Source organism: Pleurodeles waltl, chromosome 6 (genome assembly GCF_031143425.1).
Source record: "Pleurodeles waltl isolate 20211129_DDA chromosome 6, aPleWal1.hap1.20221129, whole genome shotgun sequence".
Lineage (NCBI taxonomy): Eukaryota > Metazoa > Chordata > Amphibia > Caudata > Salamandridae > Pleurodeles > Pleurodeles waltl.
In genome coordinates this window covers 308,544,690-308,569,982 of record NC_090445.1, presented here as the reverse complement: position 1 = coordinate 308,569,982, position 25,293 = coordinate 308,544,690, and the positions used below count along the sequence as shown (strand labels likewise).

The following is a 25,293-nucleotide window of genomic DNA, read 5'->3' as shown; positions in this document are numbered from 1 at the left end:
GCTGACTTCATGTAGTATTTAGAGCACATTAAGGACTGAATTCTGTAGTTATATATAGCACCTGCAGCTCCAAATGAAAATAGTCCATGGCAGGTGACTCCAGACCTTCAATTATCAGGTGCAGGTTCAAGGACGAGTAATTCCAGGTCCCAGGACTCCGAGAAAAACAGAATTGGCCAGATCAGTGTTCTCCTGTAAGGGTAAATCTCCGAACCACTTGTAACCAAGATCAAAGTAGTTAGATTTTTACGCAGTTAAAGATAATCAGGGAAATCATGGGTTGTCCTGCTCCTGAATGGCCGTTCTACCCATTAAAACTTCACTTTTCACCCCCTAGTGCGTCAAGTACGAAGTTATTGTATTTGAATAGGGACCCACACTGCACGATAAATCCTTTAAAAGTAAAAAACAATAAATTCATTTTTATTGCAGGTAGTCAATCTCAGTTTTGAAATGACAGTGATCACCACATTAGTGATAAAACAGGAAGTTATCTTGATAGCTTCAGAAAAGGAGAACAATAATGTCAAACTGAAAAATGCTCTGGAAATGTAGTGAAATATTTGCCACAAGCATTTGAAGAGGTAGAAAATGTGCAACATCCAGCCTACTTGGAAGAATGTAGAAAGATGTGAATTTCACTTGACATTTTCTAAAGTGAACCATTAGCCAGATTCCTGCATGCACTCCTGTATCAAATATCTTAGTGGAGTGTGTCTGATGTCTGCATGTGTTTTACCAATATTTGCATTTTATTAGTATACTGTGTGTCAATTCACTAACAAATAAACGCGTGTATTATTTACATATTGCATAAGTGGTTACAAATTATCTTTATGCTCTTGTCCTATTGATGAGTTCTGTTATCTCTAATATATGCCAGCATAAATCAATTTTCTCTCTTAATTTTGAAAGAAATATCTGTAAATTCATTAAGACATTGATTTTACATTGCTAATACTCTTATTTTGAGTACTATCTTCCACTTCAGTTTCATCCATAATTGGCATAATAATTAAAATGTGATGTTGTGCTCATTTTACAGTAAACACAGTTGAACGACACATATGTTAAACCTATATTTTAGTCACACACTGCACACTGTAATTCCCCTCCCCATCTAGAAGATCACATCGGAAGTGATACCCTTCCTGGAGTCCTGTTAAGCACGCTCTTCAGGGCTGCCTTCATGTCCTTGTTCCTCAGGCTGTATATGAAGGGGTTGATGCATGGAATAACAATGGCATAAAATGCTGCAACTACTTTATTGCGAAGCGGATCATAATCTGCAGGTCTTACATATGTCACACTCGATGTTAAGTAGAACATGAGCACAACTGTGAGGTGGGAGGTGCAGGTAGAAAAAGCTTTCTGTTTGCCCTGGGTGGAGGGGATCCTCATGATGGTAAATATTATGAAAGAGTATGAGAGCAGGATAATGAAGAAGGAGGTTAGTATGGAAATTGAGGCAAAAATAGATAGAATGGTTTTACTGAATGTGGTATCTGAGCAGGACAGTTGTAAGAGGGGAGCTGATTCGCACAGAAAATGGTCAATCTTATTGGGGCCGCAAAACGAAAGCTTTGCAATCAGGAGGAGTGGAGATGCTGAAATGATAAATGCAGATAGCCAACATCCAGATAACATGCAGATGCAGGATGTGAGATGCATCAGTGTGGGATAATGAAGAGGTTTACAGATTGCCAGGTATCGATCATACGCCATGATCACTAAGAAGAAGCTTTCTGTAACTCCAAGGACGGTAAATGTATACAGCTGGACAATACATGCTGTGAAAGAAATTGTATTATCTCCAGACAGGTAAATGTCTAGCAACTTAGGCACCGTTGTTGAAACATACATCATCTCCAGGAACGAGTAGTTACTCAGAAAGAAATACATGGGTGTGTGTAGGTGGTGATCTACCCAGACCAACCCAATAATTGTCATATTTGCTGTTATAGTCAGGAAATAGATGACAAGAAAAAAGACGAAGAAGAAAGTGTGCATCTCCGGAAGGTCTGGGAACCCAGTGATGAAGAACTCTGTGATAAATCTGGTCTTGTTGCCACTTGAACCCGTTTTCATGATAATTTACCTGGTGACAAAAAATCGACAGACAATATATTTTAGACATTGAAATTGGAGCAAAGAATGTAGTACCCTTTGAATTATAAATATAAATTGTGAAAAAAAACTATTTAGACAAAACGGTCATTGCGTCCTATTTAGGAATATTCACAAATGCATTTTGGAGAACGTAAAGTTGTACTCTTGTATTGCTCGTTTACTTAGAACATCTAAAATGGAGTAAAAGAGGAATATTCTGAGACTATTCATTTTCAATTAGTTCAACTAGGAAGGACCGCGACCTCTTTGCACTGTTACCAATAGTGAGTTGCACGTTTCGTGCCGATTCACAGAAGCATGTAAGAGTATGTAAAACATAATCCTGTTGTTCTACCATTTATACTCATAAATGCTTTTGTGAACTGGGCTGGTTAGCTTGTGAGATTGCCCACCTGCTCGCAACATTTTCCCCAGAAAGCAGCTCCTTTCTTCTTAGTGGGAAGACTTTGGGGGTAAATAATTGCAGGTTTGCCATGCCAGTTGAGCCACTCTGCCGCCTCTGGTTACTTTTCCAAATAATTTTACCTCAAAGCGAGGATCTTTCTTTAGAAAAAAAAAAACGAACTATGGTCCCCTACATGACGAGACATTTTTCCCAGCCCATTGCTGACAAAGGGGGTCATTCTGACCGCGGCGGACGGCGGTCGCCGCCCGCCACGCGGTTCCCGCCGAAAGACCGCTCCGCGGTCAAAAGACTGCGGCGGTCATTCTGGCTTTCCCACTGGGCTGGCGGGCGACCGCCGAAAGTCCGCCCGCCAGCCCAGCGGGAAAACCCCTTCCCACGAGGACGGGGGCCCCTGCAGTGCCCATGCCGTTGGCACCCCCTACCGCCATCCTGTTCCCGGCGGGAGAACCGCCAGGAACTGGATGGCGGTAGGGGGTGTCAGAATCCCCATGGCGGCGGAGCGCGCTCCGCCGCCATGGAGGATTCTCAAGGGCAGCGGAAAGTCGGCGGGACACCGCCGACTTTCCGTTTCTGGCCGCGGCTGAACCGCCGCGGTCAGAATGCCCAGCGGTGCACCGCCAGCCTGTTGGCGGTGCTATCGCCGACCTCCGCCATGGCGGTAATTACCGCCAGGGTCAGAATGACCCCCAAAGTCATACTGAACAGACCCTAGTGGGAATGGTTCTGTCCAGAATGGGGCAGCCCCTATTATTTCATTTCCATCCGAGTTGGATGCAATGCGGGCGTTTTCCCCATGACACAGAAGAGAGCAGCTCCACCCGAGGACAAGTATGTTCCTCTGTGGGGAAGCTGGATGTCAATTCATTTTTGGACAGTAGTCCCTTCTTCCTCCAAATCAGGTTAAAAGTCAATATCGAGATGACATAAGAAACACTAATTTTTATTCTGAAATGCACATCCTGTTAAATCACATGTAGTTTGACTTTCAGAATGTAAAATACTTTAGTATCCCTCTGTTCTCACCGCGAGAGAGAGAGTGGAATCATCAACTGTAACTAAACCAGAGGTAAATGGGAGCGCTTGCATCAATTACAATCACCCCTGTAAACACGCAAGCATCACTTAAGAGAGCCTCTGGAGCTAGTTCTCTCACTTTTCAATAAAATCATAACACAGTACGTCAGCTTATACCACAACGTCAGCAAAGGTCAACAGCGAATCCTTGAGGCTGCACCAGACTTTCTGATGGAGACAAATAGCAGTAGCGAACATTGTGCAAAGGAGGATTCCTTCAAAGCAAAATGGTGAATGCAGTTCAGCTTAATAGACAAGTTACCCTAACAGAACCTGAATTATCCTAATTAAATCACTGCGCATTAATGATTAAATACATACTTAAAACCTAGGCCCTCATTCTGACCCTGGCGGTCTTTGACCGCCAGGGCGGAGGACCGCGGGAGCACCGCCGACAAGCCGGCGGTGCTTCAATGGGGATTCCGACCGCGGCGGTAAAGCCGCGGTCGGACCGGCACCACTGGCGGGGTCCCGCCAGTGTACCGCGGCCCCATTGAATCCTCCGCGGCGGCGCAGCTTGCTGCACCGCCGCGGGGATTCTGACCCCCCCTACCGCCATCCAGATCCCGGCGGTCGGACCGCCGAGATCCGGATGGCGGTAGGGGGGGTCGCGGGGCCCCTGGGGGCCCCTGCAGTGCCCATGCCACTGGCATGGGCATTGCAGGGGCCCCCGTAAGAGGGCCCCTAAATGTATTTCACTGTCTGCTGCGCAGACAGTGAAATACGCGACGGGTGCAACTGCACCCGTCGCACAGCTTCCACTCCGCCGGCTCGATTCCGAGCCGGCTTCATCGTGGAAGCCTCTTTCCCGCTGGGCTGGCTGGCGGTCTGAAGGAGACCGCCCGCCAGCCCAGCGGGAAAGTCAGAATTACCGCCGCGGTCTTTCGACCGCGGAACGGTAACCTGACGGCGGGACTTTGGCTGGCGGGCGGCCTCCGCCGCCCGCCAAGGTCAGAATGAGGGCCCTAATCCTTTACAAAATCATGGTACAGTTTAACCTAATATTTTGTCGTCCTCCGTCAGGTGACTAAATATGCCCAGTCCACGTCATACAGGGTACTACTATGATTCCCTCCGCTGGAGAGTATGAATACATTTTAAAATCTGACATGTCTTCTCAGTAATGATCAGCATTCATTAAAAAGAGGGTAGTTGAGAGATGATGAAACAAGCCTGACCAAATATATGGAAACTTACAATTCTTTGATCTGCTGAGGTTTACCACTAAACACTACACTACCCGAGCAGCAAAAACGATATTAATTTCTGATGATTTGCAATTTACAATAAAAAGAAACATTTACTTCATAATTTATAACCCACGTTCCCTATTCTCAGACTATGAAGATCCATTTCATCAAAGATAAATGTCTGCCATCACGCACATTTTGAAGTTCATGTTTTTGAACTCGATCTATCTTAGTGACATATATATATATATATATATATATATATATATATATATATATATATGTGCATCCCTAAATGCAGTTTCTGGCAGGTCTTCTTGGAAGGGTAAACAGTTTTCCTTATGTATTCTAGGAGTGACTTACTTTTCCTTGCCAAATGCGATAAGCTTATGTCCTGACATCCATGGTAGGAGTGACAATATAGAAGAAAGTATCTTTCAGTCTTTCAATGTACACTTTTTACTCTGCCCTCTCTGATTTGTTCGGCGTCAGCCACCCTCCACTAGTGGTCTACTGTTACTCGGTTAGTATTTAGTGAGTGTCTGTGATTTGTGATTTTCAGAACAGTGAGGCAGGAGAGATGAAACTAAGAGCTATGCGAATTGCAATTAGGAAATTGCATTTACAATGTACGAAACTCCATTGAGTTTATTTTGCAAATCCCAGGGGGTCGCAAATAGACCTACCTCATTAATAATAAATAAGTAGGTCACAATTTGCAACCAACTAGAAATCACAAAAATCACAGGGATTGTGGCCTGGTGGGGTCAACAGACCACCATGTCTGTGATTGCTTTAAAATGAAGCAATCGTTTTTTTAAATGCAACAAGTTTTCCTTAAAGAAAAACAAGATGAGTTTAAAAAGTAAAAAATGAAATCTTTCAGTTTCATATTTTAAGAATAGGCATGCAACACTGCCTGTTCTTAAAAAACGTTTTTGCGTGCATTCACAAAGGGAAAGGGGTCCCTTTGGGACCCTTCCTGTTTAGGAATGGGTTAACACCGATTTAAAATTGGTGTTAACTGCAATTGTTTTACGACTGCCTTTACGGTCACAAAACAACCATACATACCACTGCAACTGGCAATTAGGAAGGGACACCCTTAGCACGCCCATCCTAATTTCGACTCGTAAACCTATTTTGCGATTTGGTAAATAAACTACTGAATTGCAAAATAGCCTTCGTACATACCAAAATGCTTTTTTTCTGTGTGCAAACGGCCCGATTCTGAAAATCGAGCCATTTGCACACAGAAAAAAGCTCTGTATATCTGGCCCTAAGAGTGGTGCGGCACCCCAGACACGTAGGCAGTTCCGAAAGATAATAGAAACAATTATATATTTCAATCAGATTTCTTTTCTTACCCTGTCAGCATTAGCTGTTTGTTCAAATGCAGAGAAATATCAATGGTAACTATGCAAGCCCTGAGAACAACTTTCTAACAAACCACTGTGCACTCCAGACCCATATCTATCTAAGTCTGCATTCTGTGGCTTCACAGAGATGGAATTTTTTAATAAACTTTTGTCATGCTTTTCATTGTGTTCTAAGTAGAATAAAATGAATGAGGCACCTGAAAGGCACCAGTATAAACAATAGCGCCTTTTTAAAGTTTATAAAAAATAACAAGCATTTGCAATGCAATAAGTTTTGCATTTTCTTGAGTTAGAGCTATTGGCACTGTAAAATCTTAACTGGACTTTTCTTGCCACATAAATTGGTCAACCCTGCCTCATAATCTCGTTTTTTCTCACCATATGAACCCAGTGGCCCAGCATTTAACTAATTCACTTCAATTTACCTTCGTTCTCTATCTTAAAACATATGCAATTAGCATATAAAAATTTATCAGAAAAAAAACTTGGCATTAGAGTGTAATGCTCAAATCACCGTAAAAAAAATATAATTTGGGATGGATTAGCAGTGAAAGGAAAAAGGGAGTTGGGAGTAAAGATAGAGAGAACAAGTGGCATAGTAATGGTGTCATGGGTCCTGCAGTAAGAAAGGAAAATGGTTGACTGCAGGAAAATACAACAGTGATTAGAGTTGAGTGAGGTCATTAGGTATCTGAGCCTTGGTGCCACGGAACCTGTTGCTCCACTGATAACTAGGCCTCAGAAGAGAAAGCGGATGGGGCAGAAAAAGAGAAGCAAAAGGAATACAACAGACAAAGGGAAGAAAGAGAAGGAGTCGCAAAGATAAACAAAGAAGGGAAAGAAAGAATGAGAAAATGAAAACAGAAAGAAGAGAAGAAATAGAGCAAGCGTGAGACAAAAGAAAAAAGGGAAGGAAGCTAGTGAATGAAAGATCGAGGAAAAAATTATTAAAGAAGTGTGAAAACAAAGAGCAAAATGAAGGTTAGAGAAAAAAGAGATGGTGAGAGAAACAAGCAGCCAAAGAATCCAGGGCATATGGGTACTGACACATTTCCCAAAGACTCAGAATGGGAAAACCACTTTGACACTTCGGTCAAGTAACTTGTGGCTTCCACATACAGACGGGAAAAAGAGGGATTTATAGGAAAACATGAATTGACAGATAAAGATAGGTAAAACACCAGTGAAAGAAAGGAAGAAAGATCTAAAAAAAAGAGAAAGGGCACATTCTGAGTCAAATAAAAAGGCAAATAAAAAAAGACAAAGAAAGAGAAAAATAGTGAAAAAATGAATGCCTGATGAAGAAAAAATTGAAGAAACAAGGAAAGAAATAATCAAGTTTTGCAAGTTTGAAAGAGGAGGTAGCAAGAGGAAGAGGGAAATAAAAAAAGGGACAGGAGAAGAAATAAACAGTTGGAAGAAAGAGAGAAATGTGATGTGCGGATTTTAAGAGCTGGGAATAGAAAAGTGAGAGCAAAAGAAAACATTGAGAGTAAACAGAGTAAAGGAAAGAACAGAGTGAGATAGGTGAAACAGACCCTCCTTAATAAAGATGGCAGCTTAGAATAGATTTAATTGGCTCTCCTAGGTCCTCAAACAGACGTCAGAGTGAGGAACAGCAGGGGGCACTGCAGAACAGCAGGCGGTGCATTCACAGAGTTGTATGTGAACCCCAATACAGCAATATTCGTGTGCTTCAGATCAGGATTGGGGGTATAGACCGAGATGTGTCCCGGTCCAGTGCTGGAATAACAGAAAGTCAGCGGGTGAGGAATGATAAACGGAGCGCCATGTAATTCCTGGTATTTGAATAATGGGGTCCTGCAGGTTAGGTTTGAGGTGCACTCACAGAGTTGTTTGTGGGCTGTAGTACTGGAAAAGTAATGATCACAGAAGGTCAGAAGTGAGGTATGTTAATGGAGCTATGTGTGAAACCTAGTACTGGCATGCCAATGTTGCCGAGTGTTAGCCTGGAGATGTCCTGGTGAAGCTGCGAGTGGGGCCCAGTAAGGGAGTGGCTTTGCCTCTGAACCAAAGAAGCGAGGAGTCCTGAAGGGTATGTGTGTGAGCCTTAGTACCGAGAAGAAATGTGCACTGAATGTTAGAATTGATAGACTTAAGGTGCCATGACTGAGCTGTGTTTTGCTCTTTTGGGTCCAGTATTGGCTTGTCAGTGGGACACTAAGACTGCATTTGAGATGCTGTAATGGAACTGTATGTGAGTGGGGTCCCAATATAGGAAAGGAAGTCACCTTGCAGGGGTAGAAGTGAGGTGTACTGATGGAGCTGCGCCCGAGGTCCTAGTACTGGAACAGCAGAGCGTACCAACTGTAAGAACTGAGGTGTACTGCAGACAGCATGTGTGGGGTTCTGGCACTTGCCACGGCTGAGTGCTTGGAGTGTGTGAACCGCGGTGCACCGATGGAGCTGTACCCGAGGTCCCAGTACTGGAGCAGCAGCGTGTACTGACTGCAAGAACTGAGGTGGTCTGGCAGATAGTGTGTGTAGGGTTTCTGGCACTGGCACCGCTGAAGGCTTGAGTGTGTGAACTGCGGTACAGTGATGGAGCTGTTCCTGAGGTACTGAAGCAGCAGAGTGTTCTGACTGTAAGAACTGAGGTGCTCTGAAAGCCAGAGTGATTGGGGTTCTGGCGCTGGCATGGCTGAGGGCTTTGAGTGTGTGATTTGCAGTGCACTGATGGAGCTACCCCCGAGGTCCCAGTACTGGAGCAGCAGAGCTGCACCCAAGGTGAAGAACTGGAGTAGCAGAGTATACTGAATGCAAGAACTGAGGTGCTCTGGCTGACTGCGTGTGTGGTGTTCCAGGCACTGGCGTGGGTGAGGACTTTTAGTGTGTGAACCGTGGTGCACCGATGGAGCTGTGCCCGAGGTCCCAGTAATGGAACAGCTGAGTGTACTGTCTGCAAGAACTGAGGTGCTCTGGCAGACAGCATGTGTGGGGTGTGAAATGAGGTACACTGATGGAGCTGCGAGTGGGATCCTAGTATGGAGTAGAAGTGGGTACTATCTCTACGGATTGAGGAGCCCTGCTATACGTAATTACAAGTGATCCTCTGCCCTTGCTCTCAGCACACAGGAAGGCACACTTGGTAAAGAAAATCCAAGCCAAGGAAGGGTGGGAGCCATTCAGCTGAGAAACTGTGCAGAGACCCCACAAAGACCAAATGTGACCAAGATAACAGCCTAATTTATAGCCTTGTTTACAGCTAAGCTCAGAGGAAGAATGCTCTGAAAATGAAAAGGAAAGCTTCCCTGGACAGGTGCAGGAAACAAAGTAAAAAAAAAAAAAGTCCCATACAGACCAGATAAAAAGGACAAAGCATAATTATAAAATAGTTGGTCCCCCATCCCACACAGACGGAGGAGGGATATAGAGGCATGACTGACCACTAGCAAGCAAAGATTTTTAAAAGACCTTGCAATTAACAAATAAATTAGCTGGAAGCCCACAGAAGTATACTTAAAAGTATACAAGAGGGCGTATGCTTACACTCAACCTAAAAATTAGATTCATTTAGGCATTTTAATTGTGGAAGGTGGTGGAAAGCAAGTTTCAAATTCTAGAGAGAAAACAAACCATTCCACTCATGCGCACATTGGTAAAGCCACTTTAAGATCTAGTTTAAAAAGGTTTTAAAGAATTTTGCATCATAATGCACCATGGACCATATATTTGCAAAAAATGTCTCTGACTACCATTTCATCAACATCCTTCCCTACCACAAATACATATTATTCACTTAATGTTTATGTTGATTTGCTGCACCTACTCCTTCAGTTGTAACAGGATTTTTTTGAAGCTCTATAATTTTCATGAGCTGATGTCCAAGGCCAGCACTTGATAATTGGTATTCATAATTTGGACAGACTTTGTGAATAGTGAGATTCTATTTGCAGAAATTGAGAAAAGATAATAGGTCTACCAGGTCGGTTTAATGTATCATTATGTATTTGGGTAATAAATACAAACTGATGACATAGGTGTATAATTTCTAAGAAACATAAATTCATCAAATTCTAAAATAACTTGATTATGCCATTCAGTAAATATTACTGTGTGTTTAGTTTGAATGAAAACCACATACTGTTTGTCATTCATGTCATAAAATTGCTTTATATTCAGGTGCCTAAGTGCTTTTTCTAAATATGTCTTTCTTGACTGAATTACAATATTTTCACCCATGTCTAAGGGTCTAATGCCTATACTAGTGCCATTTTATAAAGTAATTCAGGATTCTTTCTTTCAATGTGATATTCTGTGTAGTGTACAGTCTTTTGTTATGTAATAATGACGTCTTTGTTGTCCAAGTTGCTGAATAAGTTAATGTCTCGGGGTGCTTGTGGTACATAATTAGATTCTCTCTGAATCATATGCTGGTTTTAATGGATCTCTAATTTCTGTATCCTCCCTTTTATGATTCATGTTACACAGAATATCAAGAGTTTCAATATGTGAAATCAACAGGTCGGAAGATTATCTAATGCTGTAAAAGATGCAGCATTTTCCTTCTTGATCTTCATATTATAAGAGATAGGGTTATTAGTTTAGGAGTGGTCAAACCCACCTCAAGTAAAAATCACTATCCTTGTCAGTGTAAGCTACTGAAGCACCTAAATAATCCTGTGTTCAGTCCCCTGATAACTAGGGCACAGAGCAGGCAGGCTTTACTCCGAAGCAATGCACAAAGTTTCTATGCAGTACTCAAACAATAATGATATCAAAATACAAGAAAAACCACGCCCACTTAGAAAAACAGAGATTATTTTAATAAATAAAATGACACCAAGAAAACAACAATCATATTGGTAGATCTAGAGTTACGGGTTTTGAAAGTTAAAAGGAAAAAATATTGTCAAAAAGAGTTAAGTACCAACCATAGTCAACTGGTTGCCTTGACCGGTATTAAGGTGAAAGATTAGGCCAAATGAGATGCACTCTGGTCAGATACATGGACCATGTATGACCAGGTCAGAAGTTTTACTTTCTGACTTAGAAACATTTTATGGGAGTCAAAACTCTTCAGCAGGACCAAGCAGCTGGCTGTACCTAAGGAGGTAGGTTGGTGGGTAGAAACCATGGTTTCCACCCACATGACCAGCGGGAAAGTCAGAATGGGCCAGTCGGGGAGGTAGCCAGTAAGCCAGCAACCTCCCCATCAGACGTTCGGTGGATAGGTCTTTCCATCCGCCGAACTCGTAAGGAGGCCCTAAATGTTTTTCAGCTAATAGAAACTAAAAGTGCCAATCTGGACATCTGGTTACACTCGACCAAAGCAAAGTCAAAATTTGATGCCGACCACAATGGAGCCCTCCTCAACTATAAAGAGCGGGAGGCCTCAGTCAAAGTTTCACCTTCGGACTTAGACTCTCATTATGCCTTTGGTGCTCGTCTCAGAAGACCTCCATGTTGATGACCACTGGAGGAGGCAATCCGCCCACCAGATCATGACTCACAAACACAAAACTGTCAGAAAGCAGCCACAACTACAATCCCACCAATCCTAACAATGGCGAGAAACATTGGTCCCACCACCCCGCCATGCCTGCAACACACCGCCCTCCAAATAATGACCCACAAATCACCACAGCGTTCACCCAACTGCAGTAACCCATTGGTTTTGCAGACTGATTTTGCCATACCACACTAACAAAAGCCAACATTGGCCGGATTGAAAAACCCACACCTGACACATATACACACACCATACACACCCACTAACGGCACTATAAAACACACCCCCACACAACCCACAAGTCTTTGCAAAAGTAAAAACCTAGCTACACGTTGCCAGCCCAAACATTTACAGAACGGCACACACAAACCTCAATCACCAATACACCCGTCACACATCACACACCACACACCATACCTCAACACCTAACACACGACAACACTGGACACAATCACTACTCCACAGCATCCCACATACACACACATCTTGCACCCCAACAAACCTTCCACCCTCTGCACAACACATGGACTATACCCACTACAAAATAGGCATGGCCCGACAAAGGAACCCCTGTTTCACTGATGAGGCATTGCTGGTCATGGTAGATGCAATCTTAAGGGTAGAGCCACAGCTTTTTGGTGCACAGCAGATATCCATTGCCAGGAAGATGGAGCTATGGAGGAGAATCATGGACATGGTGAACTCCAGGGGAACATATCCACTCACAAGAGACGACATCAGAAAGAGGTGGAACCACCAACGGGGGAAGGTGGGTACAATGGCATCCAGGCACCACATCACTGTAATGAAGACTGGCGGTGCTCCCCCACAGTTGACAACATGGGAGGAGAAAGTCTTGGCTATCCTGCACCCAGAGGGCCTCACTGGAATCACTGGAGGGCTGGACGCTGGTATGTCATCATTACTACCCCACCATCATCGACACCTGCATGGCATGTCACCCCTTCACCCTGACTCCCTTCACCCCCTCATCCCAAACAGAGAACCACCCCATAACCACCCTCAACTATGTACCACTGCATGCACTGCACGCACAACCCTACAAGGTCAGCATGCACACACATCAGTAATGCTTGGGTAGCATGTAGCACTACCAATCCCACAATCCATCACCATACACCTACCAAAGGTGGAAAACAACATCCATCCCATAGGGAAACCCAGAAATGCTGAATGTGTATCTGTCAATGAATATAACAAATCACATACATGTCCACATGTATCCCAGCCAATGTCAGCTGCCAGCCATTGCCATATCAACCCAGTCCTCCACCAGAAGAAGGCTCCAGTGATGAGAGGAACTCTAGATGTCAGGATCTGGATAATCTCCCTGGCCCACCTGGGACCACTGGTCAGGCGAACACCACAGGCAATACTCAGTCCACCCCAAAGCCCCCCACATTGGACTCCACTAACACCGCAGCCACCCAACGTCCCCAAACGTCTGTATCCAGGACACATCAAACAACAGTATGCCCACCTGTACAGGGACCTGAGTCAACACCACACAGGCAAGATGATGAAGGTCCTGGTGTGGGTGGGAGTGGGCACATAGTTCAGGGGACACAGGCACAGGGTGCCAGCAACATTGGGAGGATAGTTGTGTGCCATGGGGTGTGCCAAACCAGGGAACTGACTGCCCAGGAGGCACTGTTAACTGTCCTGGGAGCATACTAGAAATCCCAGGACAGGATGGTCCAGGTACTACCATCTTGCAGGAGAACACGAGGCTGCAGGGGGAACACCACCAGGATGTCATGCAGCAGTTGCAGACCTTAAATGCCAACATGGCCTCCATCGCTCAGTGACATGGCTACCATCATGCAGGAGTACACAACACACCAGCGGGCCCCTTCCAAAAGCCAGTGTACTGATCTGCCCTCAACATCTGCTTCAGATAGTAGACAGGAGGACCTGCCACAGGACTCACAAGCCACCAGCACCCATCTCTCTGCAGCAGAATAACCAGCAGAATGACCACTCTGTAAACGTTCCCTACAACCCAGACAGCAACCAGATACTGTAGCCAGGACCCAAACCACTGCCAGGAAGTGATCCCCTCCTAAATACTTCCCTTGTGTGCCAATGAGACACCTTGTTCACTTTGGATTGCCATTGCTCCATTTCCTATGGCCTCAGGGATACTGGACCTGTGCTACAAACCAACTCGGACACTACACTGAAGATTTCATCCACTATCACCCCACTCTATTGCACTATCCCTTCCTTTGTGTTAATTCAATAAGCACACTTAAAAACAACTGAAGGATTTGTGCTTTAATTTCAACAATATACAATGTCTTGACCTTTATTATCTTGTACAAATGTAACATGAAGTGTGAATCCATCCCATGGACAGTCAGCTTGGGGTACACATAACCAGTGTAAGGGCATGCCACAAGTCACCATCCACCAACCTGTGTGAAAGCTGTCTGTAGACATAACATGAGTACACGGTGGTGAACACTCCAACATCTGTGAAAAGGGAAAGTATTACTAATAATCAGATGAGAAGATAATGTAGTAGAGCAACATGAGCCCCTAGAACATAGCAGCCTATATTCAGCTGGTCACATTAACACAGACATTTGCACTGCAATTGACTCCACACAGCATCAGTGAGGAGAAACAACTCATGTCAGGCCCTCACACAGGATGCCACAGTATTGGCCATGCCATATCGTCAGTATGCCAATATCTCCTGTGGAAAACCTAGTCTGGCCCAAACTGTCAGGGACATTGAAGTCACAGAGCGGTTGGGTAAGCACATTGTAAGTCACAAAACATACCCAGCAACATATGCAAAGTACTGTATGGAATGAGGACATAGGGGGTCATTCCGACCCCGGCGGGCGGCGGAAACCGCCCAAAGACCGCACCGCGGTCAAATGACCGCGGGGGGCATTCTAAATTTCCCGCTGGCCCGGCGGGCGATCTCCAAAAGATCGCCCGCCGGCCCAGCAGGAAAGCCCCTGCAAAGAGGAAGCCGGCTCCGAATGGAGCCGGCGGTTTTTCAGGTGTGCGACGGGTGCAGTGGCACACGTCGCGATTTTCAGTGTCTGCAAAGCAGACACTGAAAATCTTTGAGTGGCCCTGTTAGGGGGCCCTGCACTGCCCATGCCAGTGGCATGTGCAGTGCAGGGCCCCCAGGGGCCCCACGACACCCGTTCCCGCCAGCCTGGTTCTGGCGGTGAAAACCGCCAGAAACAGGCTGGCGGGAAGGGGGTCGGAATCCCCATGGCGGCGCTGCAAGCAGCGCCGCCATGGAGGATTCCCTGGGCCAGGGGTAAACCGGTGGGAAACCGCTGGTTCCCCTTTTCTGACCGTGGCTTTACCGCTGCGGTCAGAATAGCCCAGGAAGCACCGCCAGCCTGTTGGCGGTGCTTCCGTGGTCGTTGGCCGCCAGGGTCAGAATGACCCCCATAGTTTGATGTGGGCAGGTCTTTGAAAATGTTCAACAACTGATACAGTGCATGGGCTGAATAAGCATACTCTCTATCACCATAACACTGGCGTGACTGACCACAGATAGAACAGTGTCAGGTCACATAATGCACACATTTGTGCTTGCCACAACACAGCAGCCGTACAACACTTAATTGTATGGAGATATGGACAGAAGTACAATCTTACCTGAGTGTCATTGGAAGTACTGCTGAATCAGATTTGTCTTACCCATCTTCATCACTGTCTTCAGTGTCCTCTGTTGCCACAGGTGCAATGCCCCCTCCCCTGCAGGAATGGCACATGCTGTCTGAAGGCCAAATTGTGAAGCATTTAGCAGGCCTCCACTATCTGGCACAGCTTCCCAGGGGTGTAAAGTAGGGACCCACCACAATGGAGGAACCTGAACCTGGCTTTCAGTAGCCCAAAAGTCCTTTCTATTACTCTTCTGGTCCGACCATGTGCCTCATTGTAATGAATCTCTGCCCCTGTCCTTGGATTCCTCACTAGTATCAAGAGCCAGGATAGGTTTGGGCAGCCGGAGTCACCTGGAAATAGTGAGAGACACACATTACTCATGTACAATATCACAGAGGACAGGTGGCATACAGTGACATACATTGTGTGAAACATCAAGCTCACCTATAAGCCAGACTCTCTCTCTGCAGTTGTGCCATCATCTGTGGGATGCTGCTGTTCCTCAATACATAGGTATCATGTACAGATCCTGGAAACATGGCAGTAACATGGGAAATGTACTGATCAGCAAGGCACGCCATCTGCACATTTATAGAATGTTACTTCTTCCTATTCCTCTACACCTGCTCATTTGTCCTGGGGGGAACCATTGTGTATAATGCAGCCTTCACAGTCGGCAAATTATCACTGTGGGGGAATGAGATATAGCTGCTCATGTGTTTCAGCAAGGCAGTCAAAACTCTACTCAGCACATTAGAAAACACTGGCTGTGACATGCCTGCAGCTAAGCCCACAGTCACCTGGAAAGAACAACTGGCCAGGAAGTGAAGCACTGACAGCACCTGTACTACAGGGGGTATTGTTGTAGGACTATGAATAGCAGGAAAAGAGTCTGGCTCCAATTGTTGACACAGTTCATTGATTGTAGCCCTGTCAAGATGATAGGTGAGTATAATATGGCGTTCCTCCAGTGTAGGGGTCTGTCTGGGTGCATGCCTCCTCTCCGCAGTGGTTGGTATCTAAATAAACCAAACACAGAAGTGTGTGACAACAGGAAGGATTGACACATTACCTCACAGTATACAGAGCTGTCTCATACAATTCACACAAACAATGATTGTAATCTGCACACGTGTACTCTACATGCAAACGGACTTCTTCAAACATACATACTACTCATTTGCCATTGTGTCTCAGTGATGTAGTCGGAGTCGTGTGGCAAGACTTGTTGCATCCCGTTTAACATGTTCTGTCAACTACTCATCTGCAAGCAGTGCACTGGTATGAAATCTAATTTAAGTGCCAGTGTCTATAACAAAACAAAGTTTGTAGATGAACTGGAATTGCCTTGGTGGGTACCATGGGTACCTATCATGCACATTAATTTGATCGCCATGGGTACTATCATCAGGAAATGGCACCCGCATGTAGCGACAGGTGGAAGTGACCACACTCCGCCGGCATTTTGTGTCATGGTGGAGGACGGTCTGCACCGATGTGCAACTCATTGGTTAACATGGAAGTCTATAGAGCACAGCCGACGGTGTTTACCGGTGCGAACGTGACCACTATTTTCTGTATGCCACTTTGCTTGATTCCTGACTCACCATATCAACACCTCCACTACATGTGCTGCTGTGCCCTCTGTCTGGAACCTACAATGGCGACATGGCTGAATGTAGATGTATGTGTGTGAAGGCAGTGTATCATTTGGGAAGTTTTATTTTGCTGCATGCAATGTGTACACAGAGGTACGAGTGATATGTATGATGAATGTGGCATCTATGTAGTATGTAGTTCATTGCTGTAAGTGACTAAAGTGTGGAGTTAATGGTGTCCTTCTGTCTGAGTTTCCTATACAGGTCAGCACCCATCAGTAGAAAGGGTTACGCGTGCCATCGCCACGGAGGTACATATCCGGTGGAGCACCCACTGCAGAATGAGGTGGGAGGACCGGAAGACTGGGGAGGCCCAGCTGGGGACGTCCTCCCAATGAGGGAGGGGTGCCCATTGGACCCTGACCCCCAATGGCCTTCATAATGGCGGTTGCCAATTTGGAGTTGGATGGGCGCTTGAGACCCGCACAGCAGCCAGAAGAGGGGGAGTGTGGAATTCTTTCCTGATGCCTGCCATGGTGTTTAGCTGCAAGGTTCTAGATCAGTGTATGGCCCAATATGCCCCTGTAGCTACTCTTGTTAAGTCCGGCTTAGTAATGGTGAGTTGTATGCACATTTGGTGTTGGCAATTAGCTGGCATTCCAGCTGCATTTGAGACTTACATTGTGACTTACCAGTGTTTTTGTGATGCTCTGATGTCCACTGCCTAGGTGTTGTGACCTGGCAATTGCATTTTGCGCAGTCACTTTGTCGGAGTTGTGTAGCTGTGCCATTGCAACAGGCAGACATGGATTAGTGAGTCCCAGTAGTTGTGCAGATGGTAGTGTCTGCTGAGTTCATTTCAGGTGTTGTTCCCAGGCAATGGTTTGGTATTATGGTTTTTACTGCATAGTGTTAGTTCCAGTGAGTCATTGTGATGTGTATGCCATATGTGCTGTTATTGCTGCGATTGAGTGCATTAGCATCATCTGGTGAGGCACCGGCGAGTGGGGGAGCTGCAGCCCATGGGACCCAGGAGGCTGTGTCTACTGACGCCGAGGGTACCAGGGGGTTGGAGGGCGAGGGGAGAACCACAGGGAAGACAAGAGGTACAACATCAGACTCTGATTCCTACTCAGATGGAAGCTCCATGGTGATGGCGGACCCCTCTGAGACCACCCTAGCTATATCATCTTCCACCACCCCTATACCAGCACTGCCCTCCCAGTATCCCCCGCCCAGTTGCCCGTGCCCGCTCACCCAGGAGGGTGGGCCTCTCATTCACCGCAGGCACCTCAGCCCCTGCCCCAGTCAGCCCTGCTGCCCTCACTGAGGAGGCTTTTGACCTCATGAGATCCATCTCTGTAGGGCAGTCAACCATAGTGAATGTCATCCAGGGGATGGTATCCTAGATGCAGCAAAGCAATGCCTACTTTGAGGGCATTCACGGTGGCTTGGCTGCCCTACTCATTGTTTTCAGCTCTGGTCTCCTATTTGACGGCAGCCAGTGTCCCTGGTTCTTCTGTCCCCCCTCCAACTACCTGTTCCCAGTCCCAGAGCTCTCTCCCCCACCCATCCCAAGTATTCAATCAGATGAGCATGCACCTAAGACAACAGATAGAAATTGCAAAGACGAGCACAGGCACCACAGTCATCCTCAGTCCCAGATCCTGCTACCTATTCAGCCTTGCCCACAGTCACCACAACAGTAGACCCACAGACTAGCACCCCATTTCACCACATGTACAGTCACCACCACCACCATCACAACCACATGCAGCACACCCATCTCACTTGCAGACACCATCACAACATATATGCACACGACCTGTTTGTCCTCTCCCACCCTGTCTGCCCCCCTACAAAAACACATAGACGCTCCAAATCAGACACCCAGCAGCCATCCATCTCACACAAGCACACAGTACATGCATCTGCAACTCAGTCCAGCACACCTACACCTTATACAACCACTCCATCTACACCCACTCCCAAACCTCCACCCACACTCCAACTGTTCCTAAGAGACTTTTCCTTTCCCGTCTTGACCTTATCCCTACTACAGTCTTAACTGTGTTGTCCCAAAATGTGAGGTCCCGCTCCCCCAGCCCAGCCCAGTCCCTCCAGCTCCCAGTCCTCTAATGCCCCCCTGGTGTTGCAGTTGCCCCTGCCCCCACTAAAAAGACTCTCACCATGGAGCACAGGGCAGCCACTCCCATCCCCTGCTCCAGGCTCACTCTCCTGCCCCTAAAAAGAGGAGCAAGAGCCCATCCCCCACCCAAACAAAAGTCCAAAGACCGACTTTCTAAGACAATATCTCACCACACCCCTACCCCCTGCCGCCTAAGGTGCCTGCCTCCCACATTGATGTTCCTGCCCAGTGGAGTGACTTGGGCTGTCAGGAGTCAAGATGGGCCTTGTTCGTTGCACAGCAGGGTTGTTTGTGACATTGGACTGACAAATTCCCCTTTGTATATAGTTGCCTCAATTGTTGTGGGCGCTATTCGCACCGAAATACAGTGTTTGGATCACTGGTATTTTGTCCTGGGTTTCTTTACCTTAAGCTTCTGTTGGGTTTGCAATTTAATGTGGTTTGTTCTCCATGTGTGGTATGTGTGTATGTTGTACATGTGGGTGTGTCACTGTCCCCTCCCTCTCTTGTGTGCTAGGTGGCTGTACTCACTGTTGTCTTCATTGGCTTCGGTGCTCCTGGACTCTCATCGCGTGGTACAGCATCGGCAGGACTTCCAGTTCGGGTTCCATGGCGGCCTCGGGCTCCTCTGTGTCCATGGAGGTGAGTGTCTCCTTTTATATGGGTCGTTTCTGCTGGGCTTTTCGTTGCGGTGGTCGCGCCATGGAAATCCTGGTTGTCTGCTATGTCATTATATGGTAGGAAGTGTATTGTGTTCCACCGGCCTGAAGTTGGCAACCGCTGTGGTCTGTGGCCAGACCTCCTGATGATTCATGCAGAACATTGGCTGTTTATGGCAGGGATCACTGTCATGGTCATAATATGGCGGTCTACACCGCCAGCCAGGCGGCGGTACTACCGTCATCACTGGCATGGTGGTCAGCTGAGGGCCAAAGTCATACTCTGGACCTTAGCCTTTTTCTTTAAGATTTTCTTCACTGGGACGAAGACACAAGTCAGATCTGACCTCCCTGTATCCCTCTTCACATACACGTCGCAGGAGCCCTTAATGAAGGATTTTGCAATTCTACGAATTTTTGTAACAGAAATCTTCATCCGGGATGAAGTTGAAAATTGAAGCTGACCTCCCTGGAGAGCTTCTCACATACGCTGTGTGGTAAACCTTGGGCAACTTTTTACGTTTGTACTTAACAACTTTTCTGGGGCTTTTTCTCTCTGACATTGGAAGACCCTCCACAGCAAGGTGAACACAAGTCAACGTTGTCCGATTGTATCTTCATGAGCCCTCAGTGAAATGCTGGAACTCTGGGGCTCGGAGCTTTTGAGCGAGATGAACCTGCAAGTCTGGCATGGTCGCAGCCAACAGAAGCCGGTTTCACTCACGACTTCGGGTTGGTCCACTTATTGAGCTTTTTTCCAAAGTTGCTCCAAACTTCTGGATCTTCTTCCAAAAGGTCTTTGAAGGTCCTTTGGGACTCCAAAACTCACCCCAAGGATCAAGAAGTTCTGAGTTGCTCGTTGATAGTTAGGACTCCAACTCCCAGAATGCCCCTGACTCAAATCCAAAAATGACCGCAGGCCACTGGTCAGCTGATCAGTTCCTTCAGGGCTTGATGCAGGGGACTCTGGCCGGCTATGTTCTACTTGTAGCAAACAGGGGGTCCCTTCTTGAAGGAGTTGAAGGCAGGCAAATTGCTTTTAGTGGTGAAGCCCAAGAGTGCAGCTGGTGCAATCCTTCAGACTGCAGTGATGAGGTGCAGGTCAGGGTTCGCAGGGCAGTCCTTCTTCTTCTTGTTTCTTGTAGAGATCTGAGATGGGGTGCAGCTCTGGAAATGTTATCCTTGCTCCTGGGGTGGCAAGCAGGGGGGTGCTCTGCCCAATCATGTGCAGGTCACCACCCTATTGAGTGACCAGTTCCTGGGTAGTGTGGCAAAAAGCAATCCCAGTGAGCAAAATTCTCCCAAAATCCAACATGGCAAGAATTCAGTCTCAGAGGTTAGGTCTGGCTGAGCCCACCCAGTGGTGTGGCTAAGCTTCTTTTAACACGCCCTTCCTTAATCTAATCAGGGGGCCTGGCTGTCTGAATTTGCAGGAAATGGGGGAGGTACAGTTGCTGTCCCAAATGTCCTCCCCTCAGTTGAAGACCAGTTTGGCTGCTCTCCCCCCCATCCTGTTCCACTATTTGTGGAGGAGGATCTCTTCCTACCAGATGCTTCCTTTGTGGCAGCCCACACCTCAGCAAGGCAGCCTGAGGCTGACCATTCAGAGAAGGGCACCACAGAGTTAAAATTGGTAACTTTTAGAAAGAGTTGTAAAACTCTTTCTAGGTACAAGTTACAATAAATTGAAGAGTGGCAAGTTGTTGGATTTATTGTAACTTTTAATGTAAAATTTAACATGACATATTTAGCTCCTTCCTAAGGAAAATAAAACTTTATTATTTTAAAATAAAGTCTTTCCATGTTAGCATATGGAGCCCAATCACTACAAAAGGGAAAAACAAATGTATCTATTTTTGCCTCACTGGGGCTTTTGAAACATATTTTATAAAGTCCCTGTTTATAGTTACACTGCACCCAATCCTGGGGACACTTAGGGCATACCTTAAGGTGGACTTATATGTAAAAATAAGGTAGCTTGGGACTTTGGAAGTACGTTTAATTCCTGGTGGAATTTGGGATTAACTCTAACTTAAAAGCAGCCAGCAAGGCAGGCCTGCCTTTAAAATGACACTGAGCACCACAGCAGTGCACCTGTGGGTGTATTACCTATGCTGGAGTCCCTAAACCTACATGGCCTACCATAAACTAGGGACTCATAGGTGGGTTTGTACAGCCAATTATAATTAGCCTAATTTGCATATCCATTTTATGCAGAACACAGGCCCTGGGACTGTTTAGCAGAGCCCAGGGCACCATCAGAGTCAGAAAGCATAAGTGAAAAAATGGGGGAAAAAAGATAGGGGAATTCTGCAATCAGCCCAGTTTCGCCACATGTATAAACAAATTGTAATAAAACACTATAAAACACGATATTTTTACAAATATGGTGTACTACAGTTTTTTATGTTTTACATTTTTAATTCCTTATAGAACTAAAGATGGAGTACTGTGGAAATACCAAGAAAGTACAGAACATCTTAAAGACATTGAAAAAAATAGTTAAATTTCAGTGCAGTACGCTGTTATTTCTTTACATATATACAAAATTGTAAATTGTTTTTCCTACCTATAACACTTTGTTAAAGTGGAAATTAATAATAAAACCATCCCTTTATCTAATTAAGGCCCCAACCCAGAACATAGGTAAAGTGTATTAAAAAAGAATATGCCTCCCTTTGTAATTTTGTAAAGGCAGCCATTAGCCAATAAATACTGCCTTTTCATCAGCTTGTACCAAAGTTACCGCAGTGTACCATGACACAGAATATATCTAGGAGACATGTATTTTTGCTTTGAGTCACGCATGATCATGCATAGGGTTGGAATTTTTCCTTTTGCAGGGTCATCCCCAGTCTTTTTTCCTCCTTCCTCATATTTGTTCTGACCTGTTTTTGTTGGCTTTTGAACTCGGAGCCCTTAACCACTGCTAACCAGTGCTAAAGGGCATATACTCTCTGTGTCAATTGAATTGTAATTGGTTCATCCATGATTGGCATATTTGATTTAGTAGTAAGTCCCTGGAAAAGTGCACTAGAGGTCTCCAGAGCCTGTAAATCAAATGTTACTAGCGGGCCTGCAGCACTGGTTGTGCCACCCACATAAGTAGCTCTGTAATCATGTCTCAGACCTGCAACTGCAGTGTCTGTGTGTGCAGTTTTAACTGTAAATTCAACTTGGCAAGTGTACCCACTTGCCAGGCCTAAACCTTCCCTTTTCCTACATGTAAGGCACCCCTAAGGTGGGCCCTAGGTAGCCCCGAGGGCAGAGTGCAGTGTATGGTTAAGGTAGGACATATAGTAATGAGTTTTATATGTCCTAACATTGAAATATTGCTAAATTCGTTTTTCACTGTTGCAAGGCCTGTCCCTCTCATAGGTTAACATGGGGGCTACCTTTAAATATGATTAAAGTGTAGATTCCCTTTGGGAGCGGATGGACATGTGGAGTTTGGGGTCTCTGAGCTCACAATTTAAAAATACATCTTTTGGTAAAGTTGATTTTAAGATTGTGTGTTTGAAAATGCCACTTTTAGAAAGTGAGCATTTTCTTGCTTATACCATTTCTGTGACTCTGCCTGTTTGTGGATTCTCTGTCTGGGTCAGTTTGACAGTTGGGCTGGTTGCACCTCTCACTAGACAAATGACACAAAGGGAGCTGGGGTGTAGTCTGCATTTCCTGATGAACCATCTGTGCTAGGAGGGAGGGGAGGAGTGATTACTCACACCTGAAAGGGCTCCATGCAGCCTCCAACCCCCTGGTGATTGTCTGCGGCCTGGCCTGGGCAAGGCAGGATTTCACAATCAAGAGAGACTTTGCTTTGAAGTAGGCCACTTCAAAGGAGAAAATGGGTATAAGAAGGGCATCCAAAACCACAGACTTTAGAACACTTCTGGAAACCAAGAGGAATATCTGCCTTGAGAGCTGAGGAAGAAGAGCTGCCCTGCCTGTGACTGTGCTTTGTGGAGCTATCCTGCAGTTGCTGCTTCTGCCTATGCTAGAGGACAAAGACTGGACTTTGTGTTGCCTTCCTTCTTGTGAAGATCTCCAAGGGCTTGATTTAGAGCTTGCCTCCTGTTATTTGAAGTTTCAGTGACAGCAAAGACTTCTCTCTGCCAGCACCTGAAGTTTCTGGAGAGACTCCAACTCTGTCAAGTGGTGGCTATCCAGTTCCTGGGACCCTGAAAGGAGAAGATAGCAGCCCAAGAGTGAGAAATCCATGCACAGAATTCCGTGCAGGGAAAAGATCGATGTGACTCCGATCTGCGACTGAAAAATCGACGCGCTGCCGGCTTCGCAGCTAAAAAAACGATGCTCGCCTGCAATGTGAACCAAAGATTGACGCCAAGGGCTGGAGAAACAACACACAGAATCGCTGATGGCGGATGGTGAGATCGCAACCCACAGTGTGTGGTTTCCGGATCATCGTGCAGCTGGATTTCCGACGCAAACACCACTGGGTATTTAAAAACAACACAAGGCCTACCTGGGCCCAAGATTGCTGACCGGATCGATGCATCGCTCTCCTGCGGAGAGAAGAAACAACGCACGCCGACCCGACAAAAGGAGAAACGACACAAGGTCTCGCTTGTGAGTGAGATCGACGCATTGCAAGACCTTTTGACGTACACTCGCCCGTGCAGGGTTATTTTTGATGCACCCAAGGTACATTTTCATGCTAACAGTGATAGTGTGTGTTTAAAAGTACATTAAGACTCTTTTTGCATTTTTAGTGATAACCTGACTTGTGTATGGTGGATTTTTGTCATTTTGGTCTTATTTTGTTTAGATAAATATTACCTATGTTCTAAACCTGTGTTGTGTCATTTTGTAGTGTTTTCACTGAGTGACTGTGTATGTTGGTACAAATACTTTACACCTAGCACTCAGAAGTTAAGCCTACTGCTCGTGCCAAGCTATCAAGGGGGTAAGCAGGGGTTAGCTGAGGGTTATTCTCTTTTACCATGAGTAGAGTGAGGGTCCTTGCTTGGACAGGGGGTAACCTGACTGCCAACCAAAGACCCCATTCCTAACACATGGGCAACGCAGTAATTAGATAACATTTACAAAGCAACTCAAGGCCACTATCTTGACCTAGTGTTGCTTGGGAAATGTGGGAAATGAAAGGCAGGGGAAATCACTGTCTTGTGGTAATCTGCACACCATATTTTACATTCCTGAAAATGTTTATTCTGAACACAGGTAAAGTTTATTAAAGAGGAATATGCCTACATCTCAATTTTGTAAAGACAGTCATTAGCCAATTAAATACCTCCTTTTCATCGGCATGTACCATGGAATACCGCAAAGATCCACATTCCACGTTTATGACATTTTTTATCTGCATGCATACAGCACTGCAGAATATGCTACACCACTTGATCCCAATCCACTGTATGCCACTACACTCTGTCCACTCCACTGTATGCTATTTCACTCCACCCACTCTACATAATGCCATTCCACTCTGTCACTCTGCACAATGCTATTCCACTGTACACCACTCCACTCTGCGCTACTGCACTGCATGCTATTCCACTGTATATCATTCCACCCTATGATACTTCAGTCT

At 45.7% G+C, this 25,293-nt stretch overlaps 1 long non-coding RNA gene across 2 annotated transcripts in view; it reads right to left on the bottom strand.

The window, feature by feature from the left end:
* Nucleotides 1–434: 434 nt before the first annotated feature.
* LOC138301920 (uncharacterized) overlaps nt 435–25,293 on the bottom strand; it is a 136,744-nt gene continuing 111,885 nt past the window's right edge. For both annotated transcript variants that reach the window (XR_011205163.1, XR_011205164.1), the window contains one exon: nt 435–2,098. This is a non-coding gene — a long non-coding RNA (uncharacterized lncRNA). The remainder of the gene's footprint in view (nt 2,099–25,293) is intronic.